Consider the following 12,829-nt stretch of genomic DNA (forward strand, 5'->3'; position numbering starts at 1 on the left):
CGTGGTGGCAGGCTTAAAAAATCTTTTGGCCAAAACAAAAGCTGATGGCTGTGTATGTGATATGGTGTTCGATGGGAACTGTTTATGTGTGATTGGTGAAACCGAGGTGCAGAAGCAGAGTTTTTCCAAGAGTGGGAGGTGGGACGGTGGAAAGTTTGAGGGGTGGAGGCGGGGCTGGTGTGGAGTCTTAAGGGTGCCCGGAAATGTTGCCAGTATGGGGTGCTGAAATTCCTGGTGGCAGCCCTGCTTCAGTATGTAGCAAAAATCACAGTCTCCTACTCTCCACAGGCATGTGTTCAAAGGAGTATGTTACGGATCCGGGTGGTGGAACCTCTGTGCTGCGGTGCAAGGAGGGACCAGAGGGGCGTAAGTAGCTGTCAACTCGGACTGACCAAGGTCATACGGCGGCTCAATCGACTCCGTGACCAGGGAAGGACCGAGCAGAGAGACCAGGTGCTACTCTGGGACCGAACTTGTATGAGAGCAGGTGACTTCCACGGGTCAGAAGGCAGGGACTGACCGGTACAGCAGATGAGCACGGCAGGCAGGCTGACGGGTGATCCGGGTAGGCGGACTGGCAGACACAGCAGGTAACAAGCAGGAGCCTCCAGATAGGCTGGCTGGTAGGCACGGCAGGTAACAGGCAGGTGCTTCCAGGTAAGCAGGCGGGCAAGGCCCATAGACAGACTGGCGGACTTGACTGTAGACAGACTGTCGGGCTGGAGAGTAGACAAGCTGGCGGACTGGACTAATAGTCAGGCTGGCGGGCTGGACTTGTAGTCAGGCTGGCGGGCTGGACTTGTAGTCAGGCTGGTGGGCTGGACTTGTAGTCAGGCTGGCGGGCTGGACTTGTAGTCAAGCTGGCGGGCTGGACTGGTAGTCAGGCTGGCAGCAGTACCTGAGGGCTGAAGCAGAGTTTAACACACAAAGCTACAACCTTGCATGGGCACCTCCATCTTGGAGGAGGTGCCTTTTATATGAGAGGTCCTCCGGTCATTGGCCGGGGACTCCTTAGGACGGCGTGCGCGGCCCCTTTAAGAGGGCGCCCTAAGCACAATGCCCGGGAAGCTGCGCGCCGGCAGAAGCAGGAGCGCCGGAGGAAGCCGGGCGGGGAGCGCGGCGGTAAGAGGTGCGGCGTCTCTGCCTGTCAAGGCGCAGAGACACCGATACTACAGAGTGTTGTCATGACAAGCACTGGGGTGTTCAGAAAACCTCAAGCTGTCATGACAACCCATTGGCACCCCACAATCATGATGCAGGGACAGTTAGAACAGTGTGCCCAACCTGGACCAGTCGCTGTAAATTCTGCCATCACAGATTGTTAGCGGCATATAACAGGTTAACGGCCGCTTCCCTCCACTCGCAACTGTTAGAGGCAGATGATGGCTGAATAATGCAGCCATCATTTGTCGGCTCAGTTCCCAAGTCCACATCAAAGAACGGGACCTGGGATTTGTATTATTTTTTTCTATGAACCGTTTTGTTTTTTACTTTTTTTACTTTAGTCCCTTTACAGAACGTGAACCTGGTTGAGCTTTATTGCACGATGCTGCGAGGCATGATTTACAATTACAGCTGTGGGGGCCATTGTGTGAGTTGGTTGACTAAAAGAGCCCCCTACCTTTATTTGACAACCTAGATGCCACTGATACTATAGGTTGCTGCATCAAAGGCGTTAATTAAAGATAACAACTAGGATCAAAGACATTGACTGCTCAGTTCCTGCGGGAGCCCCTCAGTGATCCAGCTGGAATGGTGCCAGCACCGGAGGTGAGTATAGCTCCTATTATTTTACTTTGTGGAAACATAGTGATTGAGAAGGGTTGGTCCTAGTAGTGAACATCAGAGAGAGACTTGCGGCCTAGCCGGAAAACCCAGTGATCCCCGCTAGGGCCAGAGCTTCATAGAGAACTTACATGGAAACTCACACGACTGGGCACACCACCTTTGTGAAGAGAACATTAACGTTAAATAGTGAAAGACTTTCTCTGCTATCCCAAGCTTACTGATATTAGTTCTACTGTTGATTTGCCTTGTTACTAACACTTTATAGAGTATAAAGTATATACCGTATATACTCGAGTATAAGCCAACTGTTTCAGCACACTGAACTCATCATGTTTCCTTCATCTCGCATATTTTCCCCACCTGATCTTTCTATCACAATAAATGACATCACACTTTCCACTGTCCCCGGAGTAACCCTTGACTCTGCCCTGTCCTTCAAACCCCACATCCAAGCTCTTGCCACCTCCTGTGGCCTCCAGCTCAAAAGTATTCCCAGAATCCATCTTTTCCTCAACCCTCAATCTATTAAACTGCTTGTTCATGCCCTCATCATCTCCCGCCTCGACTACTGCAGCACCCTCCTCTGTGGCCTACCTGTTCACACTCTCGCACCCCTCCAGTCCATCCCCAACTCTGCTGCTCGACTAGTTCATCTCTCGCCTCATTATTCCTCTGCTACCCCCCTTTGCAAATACCTTCACATGCTAATAATAATAATAAAAAGTAATTTTTCATTTAACTTTGCATGAAGCCCTGTGGGTTATACAAAATTTCTGAATACGGTTTTGAATATTTTGAGGTGTATACATGACATATAGATCCCTCAAAATCTTTTCAAATGTGTAGATGGTCCTGAAAAACTGAGGGATGGGACATTTCATTGGCATACAAAATTCAAAGTTCAAAAATGAGACTTTTTCTAAATATTTGTCAAATTTCCGATATTTTTTATATAAATGTCTATCATATTGACCTAAATTTACCACGAACATAAACTACAATGTGTTAAGAAAAAAATTATTACCACATAAAATGGCACATATTAGTTTAAAAAATTTGGCTTGGTCAGGAAAGTAAAAAGTACCTTAAGTGGGAAGGGGTTAAAGAGTTATTCCCAATATATGTAATAACTCTGAAGTGGAGCAGACTCCACAATACAAACTGTTTATTTTATTAAAATAAATACATTTCTTAGACCTGATGAGGCTTGTTTGGTTGCATTAAAAATCCACTTGCTTTTGAGCCGAAACATTGGCACCTGTTCACACGGGCCAATAAATACACCATTTTTTATGTAATTTTCTATTAAGTGCTACCATCTTTTTTGCTTACTTATATGCCGACACTGGGGTATCGTGTGCCGGGACCCTTGGAGCTCTCACAGCCATAAAAACTGAACGGCCGTGCAGTCCCTCCGCCTCTTATTGGACGTGCTGGTGAAGGTGCGTACGCAATGACATCATCGCGTACGCGTCTGCATAGAGGGCCAAGATGCCAGTACAGAAGTGCAGCAGCAGGGGATTATATGAAAGGTTAGTATCAATTTATTTATTTTTAATAGAATTAATTAAATGGTCTTGGGGGAGAGCACATGATGAACTGGGAGTGGAGGTTGGGGAAAGCACTTGGAGAATAGGGAGTGGGGGAAGGGGAGAGCACATGATGAATTCGGAGTGGGGGGGAAGAGAGCACATGGTGAATTGGGGGTGGGGAGAGCAAATGATGATTTTGGAGTGGGGGTGGGGAGAGCTCATGATGAACTGAGAGTCGGGGTGGGGAGAGCACATGGAGAATTGGAAGTGGGGGGTGAGGAGAGCACATGGTGAACTGGAATTAAGGGGTGGGGAGAGCGCATGGTGAACTGGGAGTGGGGGGTGGGGAGAGCACATGGTGAATTGGGAGTGAGGAGTGGATAGAGCACATTATTAATTGGGGGTGGGGAGAGCACATGGTGGGTGGGGAGAGCAAATTATGAATTGAAGGTGGGGGTGGAGAGAGCAAATGGTGAATTGCGAGTGGGGGGTGGGGAGAGCACATGGTGAATTGGGGGTGGGGAGAGCAGATAATGATCTGGGGGGTGGGGAGAGTACATGGTGAATTGGAAGTGGGGGGTGGGGAGAGCATATGCTGAATGGGGGGGGTGAGGAGAGCAAATGATGAATTGGGAGTGGTTGGGGAGAGCAAATGATGAATTGGGAGTGGGTGGGGAGAGCAAATGATTAATTGAGAGAGGTGAGTGGGGAGAGCAAATTGTGAATTGGGAGTGTGGAGAGCACATGGTGAATTGGGGATGGGGAGAGCAAATGATGAAGTTGGGGTGGGGAGAGCAAATGGTGAATTGGGAGTGGGGGGTGGGGAGAGCAAATGGTGCATTGGGAGTGGGGGTGGGGAGAGCTAATGGTAAATTGGGAGTGGGGAGAGCAAATGGTCAATTGGGAGGGAGCGATAGTGAGAGCTAATGGTGAATTAGGAGTGTGGAGAGCACATGATGAATTGGGGGTGGGAAGAGCAAATGGTGAATTGGGAATAGGGGGTGGGGAGAACTAATGGTGAATGGAGCAAATAGTGAGTGGGGGGTGGTGAGAGCAAACGTTGAATTGGAAGTGGGGGGTAGAGAGCAGATGGTGAATTAGGAGTGCGGGTGGGGAGAGCAAATGGTGAATTGGGAGTGGAGGGTGGGGAGAACAAATGGTGAATTGGGAGTGGGGAGAGCAAATGATGAGTTGGAAGTGGGGAGAGCAAATGGTGAATGGGGAGTGGGGATGGGGGGAGCAAATGGTGAATTGGGAGTGGGGGGAGCAAATGGTGAATTGGGAGTGGGGTGGGGAGAGCTAGTGGTGAATTGGGAGTGGGGAGAGCTAATGGTGAATTTGGAGTGGGGAGAGCAAATGTTGAATGGGGGGTGGGGAGAGCTAATGGTGAATTGGGAGTGGGGGAGAGCAAATAATGAATTGGGAGTGGGGGAGAGCAAATGATGAATTGGGAGTGGGGGAGAATAAATGATTATGAATACAGGTTGGGAGAGAGCACGAACATGACATAATGAATTGGAGTGGAGGGGTTCATGTAAATATAATGAATTGGGGGAGCGGGAGGTACAGAGTGGGGGGTGTTGAGGATGCAGGAGTGTGACTGGTAATGAATTGGGAAAGAGTACAGGTGCTATTTAATTTATATATTTATTGGGTGGAGAAAGTGGCTATTTACAGTTAGTGGGGGGGCCGTGGTGGATTACAATTTGTATTTGGAATGGTGGGTTGCATAATAACTAATTATATATTAATGGTGGGTGCACATCTGTATTCAGCTGCGTAATGTAGAAATTGGGGAATGTGCTCTAGATAACTGTGTGCTATTTTATGCAGAGACGAGTCCTGGCTGGAAGAAGTCGGTCTGTGCTGGATGAAAGTGAAAAAAAGCGAAGATGAAGGACTTCAACTAGAGACGTCACTTGTGAGTCAGTGTGTTCTCTGTACAATGACACTATATACTAATGTACAGAGCTCCTGTGTATGTCACTGGTGATCACTGTATTACCTGTACACTATACACTATATGCAGAGCTCCTGTGTATAATGTCACTGGTGATCACTGTATTACCTGTACACTATATACACAGCTTCTATTTATAATGTCACTGGTGATCACTGTATTACCTGTACACTGACACTATATACAGAGCTCCTGTGTATAATGTCACTGGTGATCACTGTACACCGTCTACTATGTAGAGAGCTCCTGTGTATAATGAAACTTATGGTAATATTAGTATTTTTTTTTTATTATTAATGATCAGTATTGTATTATTTGGTCACTATGTGGTGGTAATATGTGGTCCGGTCATGGTGTGGCGGTATTTGTCCCTTACACTGTGTGCAAAATAATTAGGCAAGTTGTATTTTAGAGGATTATTTTTATTATTGATAAACAACTATGTTCTCAATCAACCCAAAAGACTCATAAATATCCAAGCTTAATATTTTTGGAAGTTGGAGTGGTTTTTTTTTTAGATTTGGCTATCTTAGGAGGATATCTGTGTGTGCAGGTAACTATTACTGTGCAGAATTATTAGGCAACTTAATAAAAACCAAATATAATCCTATCTCACTTGTTTATTTTCTCCAGGTAAACCAATATCAGTGCACAAAATTTAGAAATAAACATTTCTGACATGCAAAAACCAAAAAAAATAGTGATCATTATAGCCACCTTTCTTTATGATGACACTCAACAGCCTTCCATCCATAGATTCTGTCAGTTGCTTGATCTGTTTTCGATCAACATTGCGTGCAGCAGCCACCACAGCCTCCCAGACACTGTTCCGAGAGGTGTACTGTTTTCACTCCCTGTAGATCTCACATTTTATGATGGACCACAGGTTCTCTATGGGGTTCAGATCAGATGAACAAGGGGGCCATGTCATTATTTTTTCTTCTTTTAAACCTTTACTGGCCAGCCACGCTGTGGAGTAGTTGGATGCATGTGATGGAGCATTGTCCTGCATTTAAATCATGTTTTTTTTGAACGATACCGACTTCTTCCTGTACCACTGCTTGAAGAAGTTGTCTTCCAGAAAGTGGCAGTAGGTCTGGGAGTTGAGCTTCACTCCATCCTCAACCCGAAAAGGTCCCATAAGTTCATCTTTGATTATACCAGCCCATACCAGTACCCCACCTCCACCTTGCTGGCGTCTGAGTCGAAGTGGAGCTCTCTGCCCTTTACTGATCCAGCCTCTGGCCCATCCATCTGGCCCATCAAGAGTTACTCTCATTTCATCAGTCCATAAAACCTTTGAAAAATCAGTCTTAAGATATTTCTTGGCCCATTCTTGACATTTTATCTTATGTTTCTTGTTCAAAGGTGGTCGTTTTTCAGCCTTCCTTACCTTGGCCATGTCCCTGAGTATCGCACACCTTGTGCTTTTTGATACTCCAGTAACGTTGCAGCTCTGAAATATGGCAAAGCTTGTGGCGAATGGCATCTTGGCGTCTTCACGCTTGATTTTCCTCAATTCATGGGCAGTTATTTTGCGCCTTTTTTGGCCAACACGCTTCTTGCGACCCTGTTGGCTATTTGCCATGAAATGCTTGATTGTTCGGTGATCACGCTTCAAAAGTTTGGAAATTTCAAGATTGCTGCATCCCTCTGCAAAACATCTCACAATTTTGGACTTTTCAGAGCCCGTCAAATCTCTCTTCTGACCCATTTTGCCAAAGGAAAGGAAGTTGCCTAATAATTAAGCACACCTTATATAGGGTGTTGATGTCATTAGTCAACACCTCTCCTCATTACAGAGATGCACATCACCAGATTTACTTAATTGATAGTTGGCTCTCAAACTTATGCAGCTTGGAATAGGACAACATGTATAAAAAGTATCATGTGATCAAAATACTTATTTGCCTAATAATTCTGCACACAGTGTATATGTGGTATTATTTGGTGACCATTTGGTGGTAATATGTGGTCTGGTCATGGTGTGGTGGTATTTGTTCCTTGCTTGTGGTATTATTCGGTCACTATGTGGTGGTAATATGTGGTCTGGCCATGGTGTGGCGGTATTTTTTCCTTGTATGTGGTATTATTTGATCACTATGTGGTGGTAATATGTGGTCTGGTCATGGTGTGGCAGTATACCTTGTATGTGGTATTATTTGGTGACTATGTGATGGTAAATTGTGGTCCGGCTATGGTGTGATGGTTTTTGTTCCTTGAATGTGATATTATTAGTCATTTTAAAAAATGTATGTGACACATTCCTTTAAAGAAAAAGAAATAAAAATATACCTAAAAAGAGTATTGGATACATTAAGAAAGGTTTAATAGGTTAGAGTAAAGTAGGGCCCAGCCAAAAGAGTCTAACTTGTCGTGGTGGTTGATTAAAAAAATCTTTTGGCCAAAACAAAAGTTGCTGGCTATGTATATGATATATGGTTGAGTGGAAACTGTAAATCTGTGATTGGTGAGGGCGTGGTGCAGAAGTGGAGTTTTTCCAAGATTGGGTGGTGGGACTGTGGAAGTTTCGAGGGGTGGAGGTGGAGCTGGGGTGGAGCCTGGGCGGAGTCTCAAGGGAGCTTGAAAATGTTGCCAATATTGGGCCCTGAAATTCCTGGTGGCAGCCCTCTATCTATCTATCTGTCTATCTAAATAACAAAGTAAGGCTATGTGTGTTGTGATCTGCAAGAAGAAATAAGGAAAGATAGGGGAAAGCTGTCCCTACAGTAAGACTAAGCTGAATCCCTACGATGTAGCGGGCTGCGTGTTCCTAGTGAACAGACCCACCTTTTTCTTTGGCTAGTCTGAACGAAGACCTATAGAATTAAGGAAGGGCTCCTAAAGAACTAAGGACTGGGACAAAAATGGGACACTTCCTAAACAGAAATTGTTGTAGAACACAAAAGACAAATTGACAAAAAGTACTAGAGGTCCAAGAGGACCAAGCAAACTGACAGAGCTAGGCACCGAAGCACCAGGCTAGCAAAACAGTCAAACTACACTGAAGTCCAGCAAAGCCAGAAGGGCAGAGCTGGAATATATAGGCAGATGGTCATGTGACCGCAAAACACAAGATAGCAAAAACTAACAGGAGGGTTCTAACAGTACCCCCTCTTCTATGAGGATCCTCCGGATCCTCCAGGCCCAGGCCTATCAGGAAAGCTCCTGTGGAAAGCTTTAACAAGCCTAGGAGCAGAGACATCATCCGTCCTTACCCAGGAGTTGTCTTCGGGACCGAAACCCTTCCAGGAGACAAGATACTGTAATTTCCCTCTATGCCATCTAGAATTCAAAATACGAGAAATTTCATATTCGCTGTCTTCCACCACAGGAGGAACTGTGACAGTGGCGTCCCTATTAGATACGTCAGCCTTTTTCAAGAAGGAAACATGAAACACAGGATTAATCTTCCAGGAAGTAGGGACATCCAACCTAACAGCAGACGAGTTAACAACCTGAAGCACTTTAAATGGACCCACAAACTTAGGACCCAGTTTTTTAGAGGGAATCCTCAAACGCAGGTTCTTCAAGGACAACCAAACCATGTCACCCAGAGTAAACAAAACCTCTTTACGTTTCCTGTCAAAATACTTCTTGGACTTTTTGTTAGCCTCTTGAAGGTTACAACGTACATTAGTCCAAACTCTCTCTAAATCACCGGAAAAATTCTCCTCCTCCGGCACCGCCGACCCCAATTTGGAGAAAGAACCAAAAGACGGATGTCTCCCAGTACAACAAAAAAAAAGGAGAACACCCAGCAGAGGAGGATGTATGACTGTTAAGAGCAAATTCTGCGAGAGGCAGAAACTCCGACCACACCTCTTGATTGTCCGCCACAAAGCAATGCAAAAACTGCTCAACATCCTGGTTCTTTCTTTCAGTCTGTCCATTAGACTCAGGATGATAACCAGACGAAAATGACAAATGGACTCCCAACCTGTCACAAAAAGCACGCCAAAAGCGAGCCACAAACTGAGGTCCTCTATTAGAAACAATATCCGTGGGAATGCCATGGAGCTTGACAATCTCCTTAACAAATGCCTTAGCGAGTGTCTTGGCGCAGGGCAACTTAATGAATGGAACCAAATGACACATCTTACTAAAACGGTCCATGACCACCCAGATGACAGTAAAACCCTCGCACACAGGAAGATCAGTAATAAAATCCATAGTGAGATGCGTCCAAGGCACACTAGGAACCTCCAGAAGACAAAGCAACCCCGCAGCAGGAGTATGTGAAGCCTTTGACCTAGCGCACACAGTACACTGACGCACCCACTTGATGACTTCCTTCTGCCATCCAGGCCACCAAAAACTGCGACTGATCAGTCTCTTAGTCTCCGAAATTCCTGGATGACCTGCCAACAGAGACTCATGACACTCCACAAACAAATCTCTCCTAAAGGCTCCAGGCACGAACAACCTCCCATGGGGAGTGTTAGATGGAGCATCTTCTTGAGCTTTCAGAATCCCATTCTCCAAAACGGAGTCCAAAGCCGCCACCACAACTCCTTTCTGTAAAATGCTCTCCTCCTCCTCGGCACCGACCGTAGGAGAGAAGCTGCGAGATAAAGCATTGGCTTTAACATTCTTAGTACCAGGGAAATAGGTAACAGAAAAATGAAACCGAGAAAAAAAAAGTGCCCACCTAGCTTGACGGGCATTCAAGCGCTTGGCAGCATCCAGATAAATCAACTTCTTATGATCTGTGAAAACCTGAATAGGAAATCTAGCGCCTTCCAAAAAATGACGCCAATGTTCAAACGCGAGTTTAATAGCCAGCAGCTCCCAATTTCCAACATCATAATTCAGTTCGGTTTCCGAAAAATTTTTCGAAAAGAAGGCACAAGGATGTACTCCACCCTTGTTCTCCTGAGACAAAACTGCTCCGACCCCCACCGATGAAGCATCGACCTCGACCAAAAAAGGCTTGGTCTCATCAGGCTGCATAAGGATAGGGGCAGAACTGAACCTCTCTTTGAGATACTCAAAAACTTCAATGGCCTCAGTAGTCCACTGGGCCGTATTCGCACCTTTCCTGGTGAGATCGGTTAGAGGTTTAACAATTACAGAAAAATTCTTAATGAATTTCCTGTAATAATTGGCAAAACCCAAAAATCTCTGTAGATTTCAAACCAATAGGCCTAGGCCATTCCTGCACAGCCTGAACCTTCACAGGGTCCATCTCAAAGCCATCGCTGGAGACAATGTAGCCCAAAAAACTAATTTTCTGCACAGTGAACTCACATTTCTCCAGATGAGCAAAGAGTGAAATATCACCCAATAACTGCAAAACTTCACTCTGCCAATGGGACTCCAGATCTGGTGAATAAATCAAAATGTCATCCAAGTACACAACCACATTCTTACCAATCAGAGGTCTCAGGATGTCATTAATAGGGTTCTGAAAAAATGCAGGTGCATTGGTAAGACCAAAAGGCATCACCAGATTCTCAAAATGACCTACCGGAGTGTTAAAAACAGTTTTCCATTCATCACCCTCCTTCACACGTAACAAATTGTATGCCCCCCGGAGATCAATTTTGGAGAACCACTTGTCTCCCACTAACTGGTTAAACAAGTCAGGAATTAACGGTAATGGGTAGGAATTGCATACGGTAATCTTATTAATTTCACGAAAATCCAGACATGGACATAAACCGCCGTCCTTTTTTTTAACAAAGAAGAATCCGACTGCCACAGGCGACTTAGAAGGTCTAATGCAGAGGTCCCCAACCGCCGGTCCGCGGACCAGGACCGGGCCGTTGGGGTTTTTCAGCCGGTCCGCGGGGAGAGGGGGCCCCTCCAGCCTCTAGCAGGGCCGCCATCAGGGCATGACTGCCCTGACTCCAGTATGGGGCCCGGCCGGTAGGAGCCCCCTCGGAGCCCCCCTCTTGTGCGTCTCTCTCCTCATGGGGCCCCCGGCCGCATGCTAAGCGCCGGGTCCGGGACATCTTAGCGCTGCGCTGCTGCGGCAGCACCTTCATGATTCCCCTGACTTCCGGTCATGTGACGGCACCGTCACATGGCCGGAAGTCAGGAGAACCTGGTGTCAGCGATTTGGACAAGCGCCAGGATTCTGCAGGGATCGCATGGGGGTAAGTATAACAAGTTTTATTTTTTTTTAAATACAATTAACTAGGAGTGGGGGGAATGGGAGATGCACATGGGGGGAGGGGAGAGATGAGAGATGCACATGGGGGAGGGGAGAGATGAGAGATCCACATGGGGGGGAGGGGAGAGATGAGAGATGCACATGGGGGAGGGGAGAGATGAGAGATCCACATGGGGGGGAGGGGAGAGATGAGAGATGCACATGGGGGAGGGGAGAGATGAGAGATCCACATGGGGGGGAGGGGAGAGATGAGAGATGCACATGGGAGGGAGGGGAGAGATGAGAGATGCACATGGGGGGAGGGGAGAGATGAGAGATCCACATGGGAGGGAGGGGAGAGATGAGAGATGCACGGGGGGGTGAGAGATGCACGGGGGGGTGAGAGATGCACGGGGGGGATGAGAGATGCACGGGGGGTGGATGAGAGATGCACGGGGGGGTGAGAGATGCACGGGGGGGATGAGAGATGCACGGGGGGTGGATGAGAGATGCACGGGGGGGTGAGAGATGCACGGGGGGTGAGAGATGCACGGGGGGATGAGAGATGCACGGAGGGGATGAGAGATGCACGGAGGGGATGAGAGATGCACGGGGGGTGGATGAGAGATGCACGGAGGGGGATGAGAGATGCACGGAGGGGGATGAGAGATGCACGGGGGTGAGCTGCACATGGGGGGGTGAGAGATGCACATGGGGGGGTTATGTTTACATAACTTTGTTGCCTTATGAAGGGCGGGGGGGGCCCCCAAAAATTTCTTGCACAGGGGCCCACTACAGTCTGTGTCCGCCCCTGGGATGAAGTAAATGCAGCTGAACAGCAGCTGTCAGGACAGCTGCCCTGTCCTGCTGCAGGGCGTGATGGGGCCTCAGTGATGCGGCTCCTGGCACAGCACATTATGTGGGGCTCCTGGCATAGCTCCTGGCGGGGACCTGGTCTACACTATATGATAAGTATGCACTAAACTCCAAATCCCTCCATTACCCCGCCCCCATATGACCAAAGCCCCGCCCACCCCACCCCCTCCTTGCTGGGCCATGGAAAAATGATCTTGCTTCAAGCCGGTCCCTGGTGCAAAAAAGGTTGGGGACCACTGGTCTAATGTGACCAGCAGCAAGGCTAGTCTCTATGTACTCCTCCAAGGCCTTTCTTTCAGGGATAGTCAGATTAAACAAGCGACTTTTGGGAAGAGTAGCACCCAGAACAAACTCAATGGCGCAATCATAATCCCTATGAGGAGGTAAAACTTGCGACTCCTCCAAAAAAACCCTCCAAAAATCTTGAATAGGTACAGGTAATTCCACTTTTTCCACAGCCGCAGAGCGACCATTACAACATTTATCATAGCACTTCGGACTCCAAAACTTAATCACATTAGTAGACCAGTCCAATAAAGGATTGTGCAGGTTTAACCAAGGCAATTCTAGAACAAC

Source organism: Phyllobates terribilis, unplaced genomic scaffold (assembly GCF_046119375.1).
Source record: "Phyllobates terribilis strain yellow unplaced genomic scaffold, ASM4611937v1 Scaffold_146__1_contigs__length_4606013, whole genome shotgun sequence".
NCBI lineage: Eukaryota > Metazoa > Chordata > Amphibia > Anura > Dendrobatidae > Phyllobates > Phyllobates terribilis.